Source organism: Pteronotus mesoamericanus, unplaced genomic scaffold (genome assembly GCF_021234165.1).
Source record: "Pteronotus mesoamericanus isolate MK-2021 breed Mesoamerican mustached bat unplaced genomic scaffold, CSHL_Meso_final contig_50, whole genome shotgun sequence".
NCBI lineage: Eukaryota > Metazoa > Chordata > Mammalia > Chiroptera > Mormoopidae > Pteronotus > Pteronotus mesoamericanus.
In genome coordinates this window covers 2088681-2103527 of record NW_026555186.1, presented here as the reverse complement: position 1 = coordinate 2103527, position 14847 = coordinate 2088681, and positions in this window count along the sequence as shown.

Sequence of the window (14847 nt, the reverse complement as noted above, 5' to 3'; positions counted from 1 at the left end):
ACAATGTAAATTTACTCATATACCAAAATATATTAGTTGTTAGTGAATGAAAAAGTCCTTCCTTTTTAAGATGGAAAATATTTGTTCTCATAGCTATTTTCAGTCGCGTGGATTTTCCTTAATAGTAAGTTAATGAAAAATATAATTCTAATTAAATCTTAGTAAGCGTTTAAAAAATTCTGCATTTGTTTGAGTTCCGGGCATTCAGATGAAGATTCTCTTGGGGCGAGGCGGGGGAGGGGGGCGTGGGGCAGTGTGCGGAGAATGCTTCTTTGAACAAGTCACTAAAAATACTATTAAGATTTATATTCTTTGGATAAAGTAATCACAAAAATTCAATGTGAATTAAATTTAGAAAATGAGACAGGAATGTCTCCAACCTATTGATATTTAATTTTAATCTGCAAAGTGGATTTTGAAAGAGCACTTATTTCCACGGTGTACCACACATATTTATGCTTCGTTGATACTATGACATCTATGTTACTATCTCTCCTCACTATTTAAAGATACTTTCTAAACATCAGAGTTGAAAACATGCTTTTTACAGATACCATTGTAAATCTTAAAGGTGAATTGATGGATTTAGCTGAACACAGGTGCATAAACCATGAGATTTCAATTGCAATTTACTTATCTCAATATTTGGAAATACTATTTTAAACATGCAATTTTAGCTAAGAAATCTGCTCTGATTTTGCACCGAAGTAGAAGTGAAATCAACCTATCTGCTCTTATCTGCTGATGAATATAAAACTGGCTTTATGAATGGTGTGCCATAGACTGACTTTATGAATTGGGCAGAGATTGTCATTAACAGAAATAAGTGGATGTGGGGAGACTGGAACCCTGAGGAGACTTTCTTTAGTGCACTTTCCAATAAACATACACCTGCAATCACTCTCACTGTACAAATTTATGCTGACATAAAACGAATTCTTTAAAATGCCAGTGTGCTGGGACTTCTCACACGGTTGAAAAATGACAGAAGTTCAGTAGACATATTTTTATCTCCAAGATTATCACATTTAGAAGTAAAAATATTAACTTTGCCTCAGATCCGTTTTGGATTCCCCTACCGCTGATCGTACAGTTGTGTCAACGATTCCTGGTCATTACCAATTCCTTCATTATGGCCTGAGATATTCATGCCCAAAGTAATACAAAGAAAACAAATTTCTCTGGTGGTATTTTAATGTGATCATGGGGTAATTTAGCTCTTCAAAATATCACCAAATGATTTTTATTTTTTAATTTGAAGAAATTATGTGTCCAACTGAGCATGTTAACAAGCTACCGTGGGCCAACAACAGTGCCCATTGAAACCAGGTTATTACCGTGTTTTAGTGTACTCCAGAGAAAATCAAGGGTAGGAAGTATTTTCATCTCTTATGCTACAGTCTACTACACATTCTATTAAGGAAATTCCTTACAGAGAAAACTTAGTAAATCTGTTAAACACAATGTTGAGCTAAAAAAATTCATCATCAGCTCTAACACTAACACAGTTTGTTTTGAGTAAACCTGTTTGATTCCAGCCTTATTTGTCTCCTTCCATTGTTGTTAATATTCCACCTTTATCTTCTATCTGCCCTCACTTCCCTTTTCTCTGATAGTTACCACACTGTTGTTTGTTTCCCGGAGTCTTTCTTTCTTTCTTTTCTTAACTTAATCCCTTCACCATTCTCGCCCAGCCTCCAAGTGTTCCTCTCCAACAGCTGGCAGTCTGTTCTCTGTATCCATGAGACTGTCTCCACTTTGTTAGTTTATTTTGATTATTAGACTTCACATATATGAGAGGGGGACAAAAATGGAATTTATTTATTTAAAAATATGTATTTATTCTTCCATGTTTAAACTTCAGTAACCTTCCAATTACTCTCCATTTGATGTAATACACCTATCAAAACATTTTTTCCACTTCTTTAAACAGTTTTTGAACTTGTTGATTTTGATGCCTGTTAGTGCTACTGTCATTTTTTTTTTTCATCTCTTCCACATTGGCACAATGCTTCCCTTTGAGGACTTTGAGGACTTTTTCATCCAGGAAACAAACAAAAAAAGGTTGCTTGGGCTGAGATCAGATGAACAGGGAGGGTGGGGCATGGGAGGTCAAGCCCTTTTTAGTCAAAAACTGCTGGACACTCAGTATGACGTGGGCGGGTATACTCGTAAATCACCCATCATAAAATGGGCAAGAGCCTTCAAAAAAAAAATTCACCAAAACTGAATGCAGCCTCTCACAACACCACCAACTAGGACAATGATGCAGATGGGTTCCTAGGACACTGACCCAGCAGGGGAATCCTGTGCTACAGGGGCCACCTTCTAGAAGATAATCGGGATCCCCCTTGGCAAGTGAAATTTTATGGTGTTTTCTCTGACTGGCTTATTTCACTTATTATATTGCTCTCTAGGTCTATCCATGCTTTTGCAAATGCTAAGATTTGCATCTTTTTAATGGCTGTGTAGTAGTTCATTGTGTAAATGTGCCATAGCTTTTTTATCCACTTATCTACTGATGGGCACTTGGGCTGTTTCTAACCTTGGCTATCGTAAATAATGCTGCAATGAACATAGGGAAGTATGTTGAATTGTGTTTTCAGTTTCTTTGGATGCATTACTTGTAATTAGACTGAGAATTAGTAAAACTATATCGGAAGAACAGTTTGGCATTTTCTATACAACTAGAATATAAACATTCCCTATTACCCATCAATTTTACTCCTGTATATATAATCAAAATGCATCATTATTACATACAAATACTTGTATTAAAATGGTTATATGCACATTTGCCATAATATCTAAATGTACATAATCTATCACTAGTACAATTAAGATTTTGTGGTATAATCTCTATAATGATTTATCATACCATTGTAAAACTGGATCAACTATATAGCTGCATAATTGCACATCATTGAATCTTAGAAACATAATTCTGAGAAATTATGCAAGGTATAAAATAATACATGTTGTATATATGACATTAGTTATGGCTTTAAAAGTTAAGACAGTCATTTTCTTTTTTGAGTGAAGAGGGATTAGTGATCAGGAAAGAATATCAGAGGTTTTTGGAATGCTGGTAATACTCTATTTCTTGACCTACGGGTAGTAGTCATCAGGGTGTGCTCATTTTTGTGTGTGTGTGCATTTGATATTTGTAATTTTTTAATGTACCTTACATTAAAATAAAAAAAATATTTTTCCTATAATTGTCTATATATACCAACTGATTCATGTCATGATTATCCTAGATATTTTGAGGAGTACAGTGACTTTTACCGTAGTGAGCATGATTGACATAAATTCTTACTCTTTTACTTTCATGAATGCTATAGTCCTCCAGAAGTAATATAGCCCCTCTGTATCATATTGTCTTCATCTATAAATATACAATAATTTAAATATTCTTTTATGTCAAAAATTTTACACCAGATGCCTAAAATTTCTCTAATCAAACTCCTTGTTAAAATCCTCATTTTTTATTGTATTCCTAAAAATTAATATAAACATTGCTATAAAAAGTATATTGTAAAATCATTAATCCTGGTGTTTATGAAGAAAAGCACTGAAGAATTAAGCCTCTGGTCAGTATTAGGATTCAGTGTTACCCCCAAAGGCATGCTTTAGGCCCCGTGGGACATTTACACAATGGAATACTACTCAGCCATAAAAAAGAAGAAAACGTACCCTTTGCAAGAGCATGGATAGACCTAGAGAGTGTTATGCTAAGTGAAATAAGCCAGTCAGAGAAAGACAAATACCTGATGATTTCACCTCTATGTGGAAGCTAATGAACAAACTGAAGTAGCAAGCAAAATAAAGACTGACTCATAGAGAAAAGGCCGACAGCTAGTGGTTGTGGGGGGGCGGTGTTGGTTAGAAGGTGGAGTGATCGAGTACAAAGGAAAAAAAGATGCACAGACGTGGACAACAGTGTGGGGATTGTTGGGGGAGAATAAGTGGATTAAATGGGAATGTAAAAATACGATAAAATGTTTTTAAATTTTTTAAAAAATTATTTAAAATGTGAAACCTCATGTACTTTATCCAGTACATTTAACATTTACAAAACAGTAATAGGTAAGTGGAGGGGAAGCTGCCCGAGTGAGCACCATTATGTGATGATGTCTTAACAAGGCAACAAGTTTCCCATAGGGCTAATCCAGTTTTTCCTTGTACTCAGTGGATAATTAACACATTTTAATATTTTAAAAATATTCATGATTGTGACGGTAAGTTGCACTTGATTATTTAACATCACTGAAGTTCTTTTATCTATCATCTCTAAATGGCAGGCATGAATCAGTTTAGCCAGCAAAGTACTCTACTTCTAAGATTTTGACTTGTGATTAATCCAATTATCTCTTCTGCTATAAGGAGAAAAGATTATATTGGATGGTTTTGTTTCCTGCAGCAAAGTAATTTTCTGCATGAGCAGCAATAATATAATGGGGGAGATTTTAATAAAAGGCAATTATTTTTAAAATTAAACCTTAAACAGAATGCAGATTGTAATAATGTGGCAGAGATGTGCACAACATTAGAGTCACTTTAAAAACCGTTAACCCTGCAATGTGCTCTATTGTGAAACGGTGTAATAAAAGAAACATAAGGGAAACAGAAAAGATTTCTATGTCTCCTAGAAACACATATACAATACTGAAACTGACAAGGTAATACTCCCTTTTTATGGTATTTCATAATTTAATGAGCTACATTGCTTTCATCTTTGAAGTTAATAGCCTATTTTAAGACAAGGAAAAGTTTATGAAAAAGGCACATGGTAACAATGTTTTTCTTACCAAAGAAAAATGTTAATATCTGAGTTTGGAAAGTGATCGAAGATAAAAAATAAGCTTTAACAAATTTAAGTCACTGAGTGTGCTTTGGAAAAATAGAATCTGGACCTCATTGTCATAGAATGTAAATTAAGATTATCAATGGTGATCTCTGAAATCCAGGATCCTTATGACTTTGATTAAATTTAGCTTTGAATCGTAGCTCCAAAAATCATCTGTCTCTATCTACATCCCCTATCAGACTAGTCTCTAGCCTGGAAAGTCAGTAACCTCCTAGGCAGGAGGGCAGACTTAATGGTGAGAAGGCCTGGACCTCTGGCAGGTTAAAGTTAGAATCTTGACTGAAGTTATGTTTCGGCTCCTGAGATTTAAGTTGGAACAACCCCTTGGCTACTTTCCCATGAAACCAGACAAAGGGACCCCGGAACAGACCTCAGAGCTGTCCTTAAGGCCTAACAAAATGAGTTACTATCTTTCCTCTCCTCCAACCAATCAGCTCCCAATGCAACCCTGAACCCCCTAACTCATGGTGGCTCATGATTTTGCCCTTATAATCTGTAACCTACTGCCATATCAGGGAGTTGGGTCTTTGCGATCACTTGCTCTCTGCACTTTGCATTGGACAATTCAATATTTTAAACTATTTCTTTTCTACACTGCAAATCCCTACTCATGCATTTTTAGGGGACCAGTGCCTGTAGGCAGATGGACTCAAATAATGGGTTTTTCTAACAATACCTTAAGTTTAATCACTAAAATAATCAAAGTTATTATTAACCCTGGTGACAGGAGAGTCACTAGAATTCTGCTTCTGAATTAATCTTACATTTACAAATCATTGATGTATAATGGAGGTTACATAGAGCTCAACTACAACAGCCACTTATCTTCTTCCCTATCCCAATAAAATTATTTTATCCTATGAAACAACAACAGAGGAAGATAAAAATCCAAGTCCCACAGCAACACAGGGTTTTATAATTTAACTCTTTATAATATTCGTGAGCTTTGGATGTCTTCAGATACTTTTTGCAATGAAGCTACATTTTTCCAGTGATTGAAAAAGTTTTATGCCAGGAGATCTGAGGACAAAAGGGAAGAAAGATAAAGTTAAAAATAAAGATGGACACAAAGACAAAGAAGAGGAAGAAGGAGAAGCAGGAATGAGAAAGGGTGGAGAAGAAGAAATGGCCTAGAATCATGTTCTCTACCTGCCTCAAGGACTGGATGGGTGAATTTAGATGTTAAAAGAACAGTGTTATGCAGCTTTATGATAGATTCTTGATATGTGCTGTTTATTTAAAATGTAAATAAAATGTATAGTATCTTAGATGTTAGTAAGTGCAATGGAGAAAATTTATCTTTTCAAATGTGTGGAGAGTAGCTGAGGGGAGATTTCTTAGTTAAAATTAGGTAAAATTTAGTTTTTTTGTTACCAAATTTTTTAGTTTTTGTCACTCTGTTTTTAAAAGAACTGTAACTCAAATATTAGTAAGTACTCTTTTGTGCAAGATATTTTGAATTTTTCCTATTTAGAAACTTTATTTTTCTCTTTTGTTTTCACTTCATAAAATGTTATAATGACCACATTTCCTTTCCTATACTCAACTTATGAATTTAGAAATTAAATACCTTTTTGTTTTTGACTCCAGTAACTTGATTTCAGTCTGACATTAATCTTAAACACTCTTTTGAGTGTGGATTGCATTTATTTCTAAGGTAACATTGTGTTTATTTCTAATGGAAAGAACCAAGGTGCCTTTCCCTCTTAAATACTCATTTCATTGTTCACGCATCCTTCTTTCAACTAGGCAGCCATCTCCTGTGCCAGAAGAGATATTCTAGAATTAACAAGCTGACTAATGAAAAGTAAGCTAAGCTGCCAAGACATCAGGTACTACTAATCATAATAATTCCAGGGCATTTTTTTTTAAGAAAAGAAGTTCCAAGATGAAGCTAGACTTTATTGTGTAAGAAAAAAGTCATTGTAGAGATGGGTTTGAGATGAGAGGTTAACACACTTCACTCACATTCAAAAGTAGGGAATTCAGCCCAGTGATTGCTGAGCTCATTTCAGCACTGGCCATCTTTGTATTCTCCTGTCGAAGTCAAAAGAGCCTACCTAAGCTCGGTAGTTGTTTCTTTTTCATCAGGCCAAAGTGTGAAGCACCTAAGTCTCCAGGAGTCTTAAGCTTAAAACATTTACTGCAAGGAAAGAAAATGATTTCAAAAAATAAAAATGATGACAGAGCCTGAAGGATTAACTCAAAAGCTGTAGAATGTTTGTAGACGCAGTAGTAAAATTGAAAATAGAAGGTTTATCTTCAGCTCAGAGGCCAGTAGAAGTTGTCAGGAGAGACTTCATCAATAACACACTTAATGAAATTGTTACTGAGCCAGTCAGTGGGGGTTCTACTGCTTGCTGCCAAACAGGCAAAACTCTGGAGACAGAGTTTGGTGGAAAGAAAAAAGAATCTTTTATATAATGACCATAAAATTTGACATAAAGGTAGGTTTCTGCCTTAAAGTCCATCCCTTCTAAAATATCCAAAGAATAACCTTGTCACCTTCTGCCAGACCAGACCAGTCCTAGGCTGCACCCAGAATACCTTTTCCTATTTAAAAGTACCATCCTTGGGAAAATGCATGTGGCTGCAGCATGCTCTGGTCATGGTTTGCTCCAGGTGTCCTTTGGAGTCTGTGCACTGCTGGCCAAAGTCTCACTCACTGCATGCTGCTCCTTCCTTAGCTTCTTCTTGCTTCCAGCACTTGCTCCCCATGTCTTCAGCATCAGCTTGCAGGTATAGATGTGCTCCTGGTCAGACAGGCCTACTTAGGGCTCACTCCAGTTTCCAGCGTTGCCACTACTTCCCATGTAGGGGACACGCTTACCACCCAGCCATGCAGCCCCTTCTGCCCTACTGGCCCAAACCTGCTCAACTCCCAATCAAGCAGGCCCTAGTGTGCTCAGGGAGGTGTGCCAGGAACATTCCCAGACCACGCAGTCTCCAAGACCCACTGACCCAGGAGCTCAAGTCACCAGCACCCAACTGGACCAGCGATGGGAGGGGAAAGCAAAGAGCTCAACGTTTCATGCTCTCCACTTTTTAAAGATGGACCCCAGAACCCCTTGTACAGCTGAAGTAAATTGGAGGATTTGTCCTTCTATACCTCCCTAGCCTGATGCACGCACCCTACACATTTTTTTCTGCTGAGTCATGCCACCCGTTGCCCCAGTTGCTGGGGCAATGCACCCTGGTTAGCACATCCCAGCTGCAGCTGCTGTTCATGTACTGTCTGAGAGCTTCCCAACCCCTCCCCCATTTCTGCAGGTGTCCCCCTGTTACAAAATAGCTTAACCTGCACTGTGTAATAAGAAGCCACAAGACACAGCAAACTTTTTTAACTTCTATTTATATTAACTATTTTTTTTAAATAATTAAGATTTCAGTTTTTGAAATATTTTACCCACACTTCAATTGCTCAATAGCTACATGTGGCTCATGACTACCATGTTGGATTACACAGATATAAAATTTTTTTTTTTCATTTAGAACAATATTGTAAGTTTGATTAGATAGGGCTGAGCTTGTCTAATAAGAAGAGTAGAAGAAAGATAAGAGTTTTTGCAGTCTAGAGTTCATGAAACAGCATTTTTTTGAAGAGAATTAAACACATTTTCCATTAATAAAATATAAATTATAAGGTCATGAGTAAAGGAAGATGTAATTGGATTTTTAGCCAAAGGCAAGATTATGTCCTTTTATGTTATTCTAAGTAACTTTGACTTTATAGTCTAGGCAAGGTCATATTTCTATAACGTTTCTGCAAGCACAAATCCATGAGATATTGATTGTTGCTGAAACAAAAAAGGGAAGAGTTAGTTCTACAGACAAAATAAACAGAGAAATAATTGGCTCCAAATATACCTTTTTACTGAGTGACCATTCACATGAGCCCGCAGATTTAATAGTTACAATTAGGTGTGTTTCCTTAAGAGAATAAAACTACAGATACTTGTTTTGTCCTTGATTGTCCAGCTGATTACATTTCCATCAAACCTGAATTTGTTTGGATGTTATCAGAGTTTTCCCAGCTGACAATTCTCTTTTCCAAATTACTAAATATATATACTGTTGTGACTTTTGGCAACCCATAAATTAACTAGACCACTTAATTTATTTGTAGCTATTGTCTGCTCGTTTACATTTTCTGGTAATTTAAGACATTTGTTTTCTTTAAGAGGATTTAAAATTTCCTTTTAACATCAGTTTACTGAATGTGAATTTTTTCTTGCTTCTTTTATTTGCGCATATTATTTGGGTAGCAACTGAATGTATACAATATTTGCTTATAAAGTATAGATTTCTTTATGATTATTAAGTAATAAATTGCAATTCATATACTGGTATAAAATGTTGGGAAATGCCCTGTCTGGTTTCCGGAACTGTAACCCCGCCCACAGGCTGGAGGGCCCCAAGGCTGGAAATAATCAGGAGGCCTTGGGAAAGCAGGCTCCTGAGGAGACATAACCTGTCCCCCCTGGTAGGGGCGCAGCTCCTCCCTCTCCGCTTTGCCATGGATGATCGGTGATCTATGATGTATAAGTTATCTTGAGCTGAGGAATACAACCTAAGACAGATGCGGATCAAATGTTGGCAGCAGACAAGAAATTGGGAAACATGGAGAAAGGGCAAAAAGGCCCTCACCCTTCTGTTCAGCTTGGACATGGCCGGAGTCCTCATTCTACCTGAAAGCAGTCTCCCTGTCTCTTGGCGGTTCCCTCCCCTAACCTGCCTGAGGCTTGAAACAATACCGGAGTCAGTCCTAACCCAGATCTGGCGGTTCCCAGGTAAATCAGGCCTAAAAGTAAGAGCTTTAAAGTGTGCTTTGTTCTTCCCTCAGAAGCTACAGCCAGCTCATGCTGGGAAGGAAATTTACATTATTCACAGGCCCTAACCCTATACCTTTGGGCACTCTTATGTTTACTACACTCTCATCTTTACTCATCTCTCTTGTTTATACTAGTCTCCTCTCGGACCCCTGTAAATAGGTGTGTTCCTGCCATTTGTTTTCTTCAAACCATCACCTATTCCCTGTGAACATTAACATACTGATGTGATGAGACAACCTGTGCATTCCTGTTACCTGGCCCCACCGATAACCCTTTCAATAAAAGCCTTTGAACAAAGGGACTCAGGGCCTTCCCCACTAGAGGGGTGTGCCCCGTCCCCTCTCCTGGCAAACAGGGAAGTGTTTGTGATGACTCATGTTTATCACCCTCATCCGTGACACCCCCGGGACGGGCTCTGCGAGATTCAGAGTCCGGCTGCCATCTCAGCGGGCTCTGGACCGTACCCCTCAAATCCTGGGAGAGACCCAGGCGGTGCTCCCCGCGGCAGCGGTGCGCCTCGTCTCGCCGCTGCCTAACAATAAAATACTTACGATTCTTGTTAGATTACCTCATTGTAAAATACACTATTTTGTTGCATATTTGTTTTTTCCTGTTAAGTGTATAGATCCAAGAAACATCTTGAGACAATTTAGCTCTTTTGTAGCATTTCTAATTCTTACCGATCTAAGAGTCTTATTCGGAGGATCAAGTGGGGCACCACTTATGAGAATTATAAAACATTTATGCTAAGATGTGTACACATATAAGTGTGAAAAAGTCAGAGTGTGTATGTGGCGTGCAAAGCTACAACCTCTAGTTATAAGATGGATTACTTCTAATACTAAATGAAACTGAACAAAATCTTTTAAGGAACACTTTATCTAAAATATAATTGATCTGGCTTAATTAAGTTAATAAATGACAATCTCCTTTTTCAAATTGATTCTTTGTTTTATTTCTTCATTAGATTTTTGAAAAAGGTAAGAAACATACTATTAACAATTCTCTGCATGCTTACATCACAGCATCCCAGAGAGTGAATGAGCTACTTTCAGGATTCACCTCATCTAGAGGATGTTGTAACTATGGTAATCTATATTGCCAAGACATTAACAAATGTATAATAGTCTTCACAGAACAACAAACTAATATGCTTCAGATAGGAAATGATAGAAACTTGATTGCAATTTTATAAATATATGAGGTTAATATGTACATTGAAAGTACTATAATTCTTACAGTAGATTATACAAATTATAGTGCTATTAAAATCTCTGCTAAAGAGAGAGGATGACACACAAGTGAAAATCGTTATTCCAAACATGGTAAATCTGGAAATGTCAATGATATACACATAGAATTTTGGATGATTAATCCAAAACATTAAAGGAAAATTAGACAGTGATCAATGTATCCCTAAATAATAAGGCTGTTTTACATATGTTATTAAATAGAATAGAAAAGCTCCCTTGATAGCACCTGCAGAAGGATATGGAGATGAATTGACCACTGGCTATTTCTTATTCCTCTTTTAAACACTCAGAGGAGGCCTCAGACATGAAGCAGAGTGGAATCCACACACCACTGCCCTTGTGAATGCGTAATGTGATTCATAAAACTTTCTTCAAGTAACAGTGAAAGGGCTTAGCATACGGGTAATTACAAAGAGGGTTGTCTTAAAGAATGCTTTACAAAGACAGGAAGCCTACAGCCAAGAATGAATTGGGCCATCAATAATACAAATAACACCATGTAAGGAAACAATGTACAAATAACAAGGCAGAATGGACTTATTTAACAGAACCTGGGAACTTATCCAGGAATATTTATGGTTTTTTTTCTGAAAGAACATTTAATGTGCATGGAAAATAGGACAATTTTTATGATAAAGTCCTAAGTAAGAGAAAACATTCAAATGTCATAAATTATGATTCCTCCAAAGCTAAAATGTGAAATGTCCTTCCAATTTTTTGACTAATGTAGTGCATGTGATCTGCTTCTTTTTTTCTTTGATGGAGTCTTATAATTAAGGCACCTATTTCAATGTATTATCAGAAATTATAGTGATTGTATTATAGTGGGAAGAATATTATATTTATTCAATTAAAATTTACAATTATAAAGCTTACTCCAAATTAAAGTGAATGCCACAAAAATTAAAAGTTAAAAAATTACTTTCTATTCAATATTTGGTTACCAATGGACAAATTAAATTAAGAAATTACTTTTCAACAATTTTAGAAATAACCACTTGTTTTTCTTTAGTATATCATATTTAAAGTATTTATTTTATATGCATAGATGTTGATGAATGTTCATGAATTAATAGCTATAGATACTTTCTGTAAACTCATTTATTTTTGAAGACTTTTAGGTATACTTACTTTCTCAAAAAATATTCTTACAATGTCTTTTATGTAGAACTTGATAGCTAGTAAAACTCCATGCAGTCCAGGCTGCATACACAAAAAGTTAGAGAAAATATTCACATAAAATGAACTAGTTTCCTAGATTTCTATGTAGCTACTAGGTCTATAACTTGCAGCCATGTTTGCAAAGCTGGAGATGCATGTGTCTGTATGTGGGAAAGGGGGTAGGTTGCAATATTTTCTAACTTGGCAAATTACCCTAGATCATGTCATAAACACTTAAGCTTTATGAGGGAAAAGCCAAAGGGAGAAATGCAGAGGAGAAATATAGAACTATTCAAAGAAAACATAAATATATAGAAAGAGGCTAATGACTTCTCATAATGGTCTGTGCACATGTACAAAGATTTTATAACACATGGAAAATATATGTTAATTATGTCTACTTACTGACTTCTGTCCTTAAGAAGTGGTATTCATCCACTGGTTTTCATCTTATTAAAAAAAAAGAAATTCATTTTCCCCATCACAATACAAACCAATCAGATTTTACTGTGAAATTTTTCCTCAAATTTAAAACTGTCTTCTCTATGCATTTATGTTTTCTTAATTTTAATATCTCCTACCAAAATCTCCTTTTCAAGTCTTCATCTGGTTTTCCATTCCCACCTTAATAATCTACATAGCTAAAGGATAATGGATAATATGTTGTTTTCTTAAAATTTGATCTTCTTTCTTCATTTCTTTTCTCAAAAGTACATAAAGCCACAGAAATATCAGACACTTCCATTGTTCCTTTTTTGTCATGCCCAGTAAGTCACTCCATTGCCTGAGAATTATACCTGGAAGGCACGTTCTCTCTACCTGAAGTACCATCGTCTAAGGTCCCAGCCATCTTGCTTCTCACTATTTAGACCACTGATCTAGTATCGAATGGGTCCCCTTGATTCCAGGATGGTGTTGATCCAGTAGCACCTTTCAATCTACAGACAGTAATTTTCAACACTGAAATCCTGTCTTTATTCTCAGATAGAGCTGAGGGCGAGGTGGAAACACAATTGTTTATAAGACTAGAAGGTTGGTGTCTCTCTTTTACCCTGAAAGGCAAGAACACTGTGCTGTTCTCAGAGAATCCCGCAGCTGCTCACACAATAATTCTAATATGATGCCTGAGTGCAGCAAGGTTGATGCTGAGGAAAGTACTTATATAGATACACCTGGGGTAGGTCCCCTGTTTCTCCTCAGACAACACATGACATGTAGATCACCAAAAATTTCCTAGATGCCCCAGTGAAGCTGAAATAACAGAGCTGAGAATGGCAGACGGAAGAATCATGTGGAGGAGTCCACACTAGAAGAATTGGGATGAACAGACAGCCACATGGACAAAGAAGGGCCACCACTAGGCTATAGAAGTGCAGTTGCACTCACATAAAAATAAACAGGTAGACAAAATCAGGTAAGAAAATTGTGTATGAGAATCCAAACAGAGGCAGAGAGCCAGATTAAAAAAAAAAGTACAAATTAAACCTAATACTTTGTTATTTTTCTACATGCATTCTACTTTCTGACTATACTCAATTTCTTAACATGTCCTAATATTAATAAGGTCTCTGTATTAGTTTATTGTTGCTATAACAAGTTAACACAAATAACACAAATTTTGCAACTTACAACAACACAAAGTTATTATGCTACATTTCTGGAGGTCAGAAGTCCTAAAAGTGTTGGCTGGACTAGGTTCCAATTAAAAAGTCTAGATGAGAATGTGCTTCCTTTTCTCAGCTTCTAAAAGCCTTCTGCATTTTTTTGGCTCTGGAGCTTCCTCCCAGTACTCTATCCTCTCCTTAGTCATCATATCTCTTTCTCTCTGACTTGATCTTTCATCCCAGTATAGAAACCCATGTGGCCACATTGGGTACAGCATAATTTCAGTATAATGCTCTCATCTCATGATTCTTACTTTAATCACATCTTCAAAGTCTCTTTTGTCATATAATATAAACACATTAACATGTTTCAGGGGTGGTTATTTTTGGGGGGTGGGGTATAATATAGTTGATTACATTCTGCCAGGATTTCCATTCAGATCATTTTAGAGTTATTTATTTATTTATTTATTTATTTATTTATTTATTTAGGTTAGGATGATAAGAAAATAATGGATATTATGGGTAGGAAATGAGCAAAGGAAATATAATGGAAGGAAAGAAAGAAGTAATGAACTAAGAAAAGAGAAGTCAATTTTGGATTACTATGGCAAAAAATGTAATATTTATTGATGAATTGTTTAAAATGAGACTGTAGGATTGCCAATACTACAGCTACTTTGAAAGAGACATTTCAAATTTATTTATATGCATAAGGATATTAATGTTAATGTATTTTAATGTTAAGTAAAGAACTTTAGATACTCTTGGTGATTTGAAATTATTTTAAAATCACTCAAAAGTACTTATATGTTATTTTACAATATGTGTAATACGTACTTTTACATTTGTAGCACTAAAGCTATACTGCTACCAGCTAGATTACAGAAAATGAGAAAGGTAAGATGTTCCAGTGCATTTTTAGCTCTCCAGTGTTATACTTCAGTTTGTCCTACTGAGTCAGAACTACTGACCCTCAGGGCATAGTGAGAGATCTATTATTTTACCATTTTACAAAGCATGGTCTAATATATAGAACCCATCTGCTAACATAAAAGAAGTTCCTTGTTAAACTTGGATATAATATCTGCTTATTGGATATTACTCAAAGCATGACTCTCGTTAAA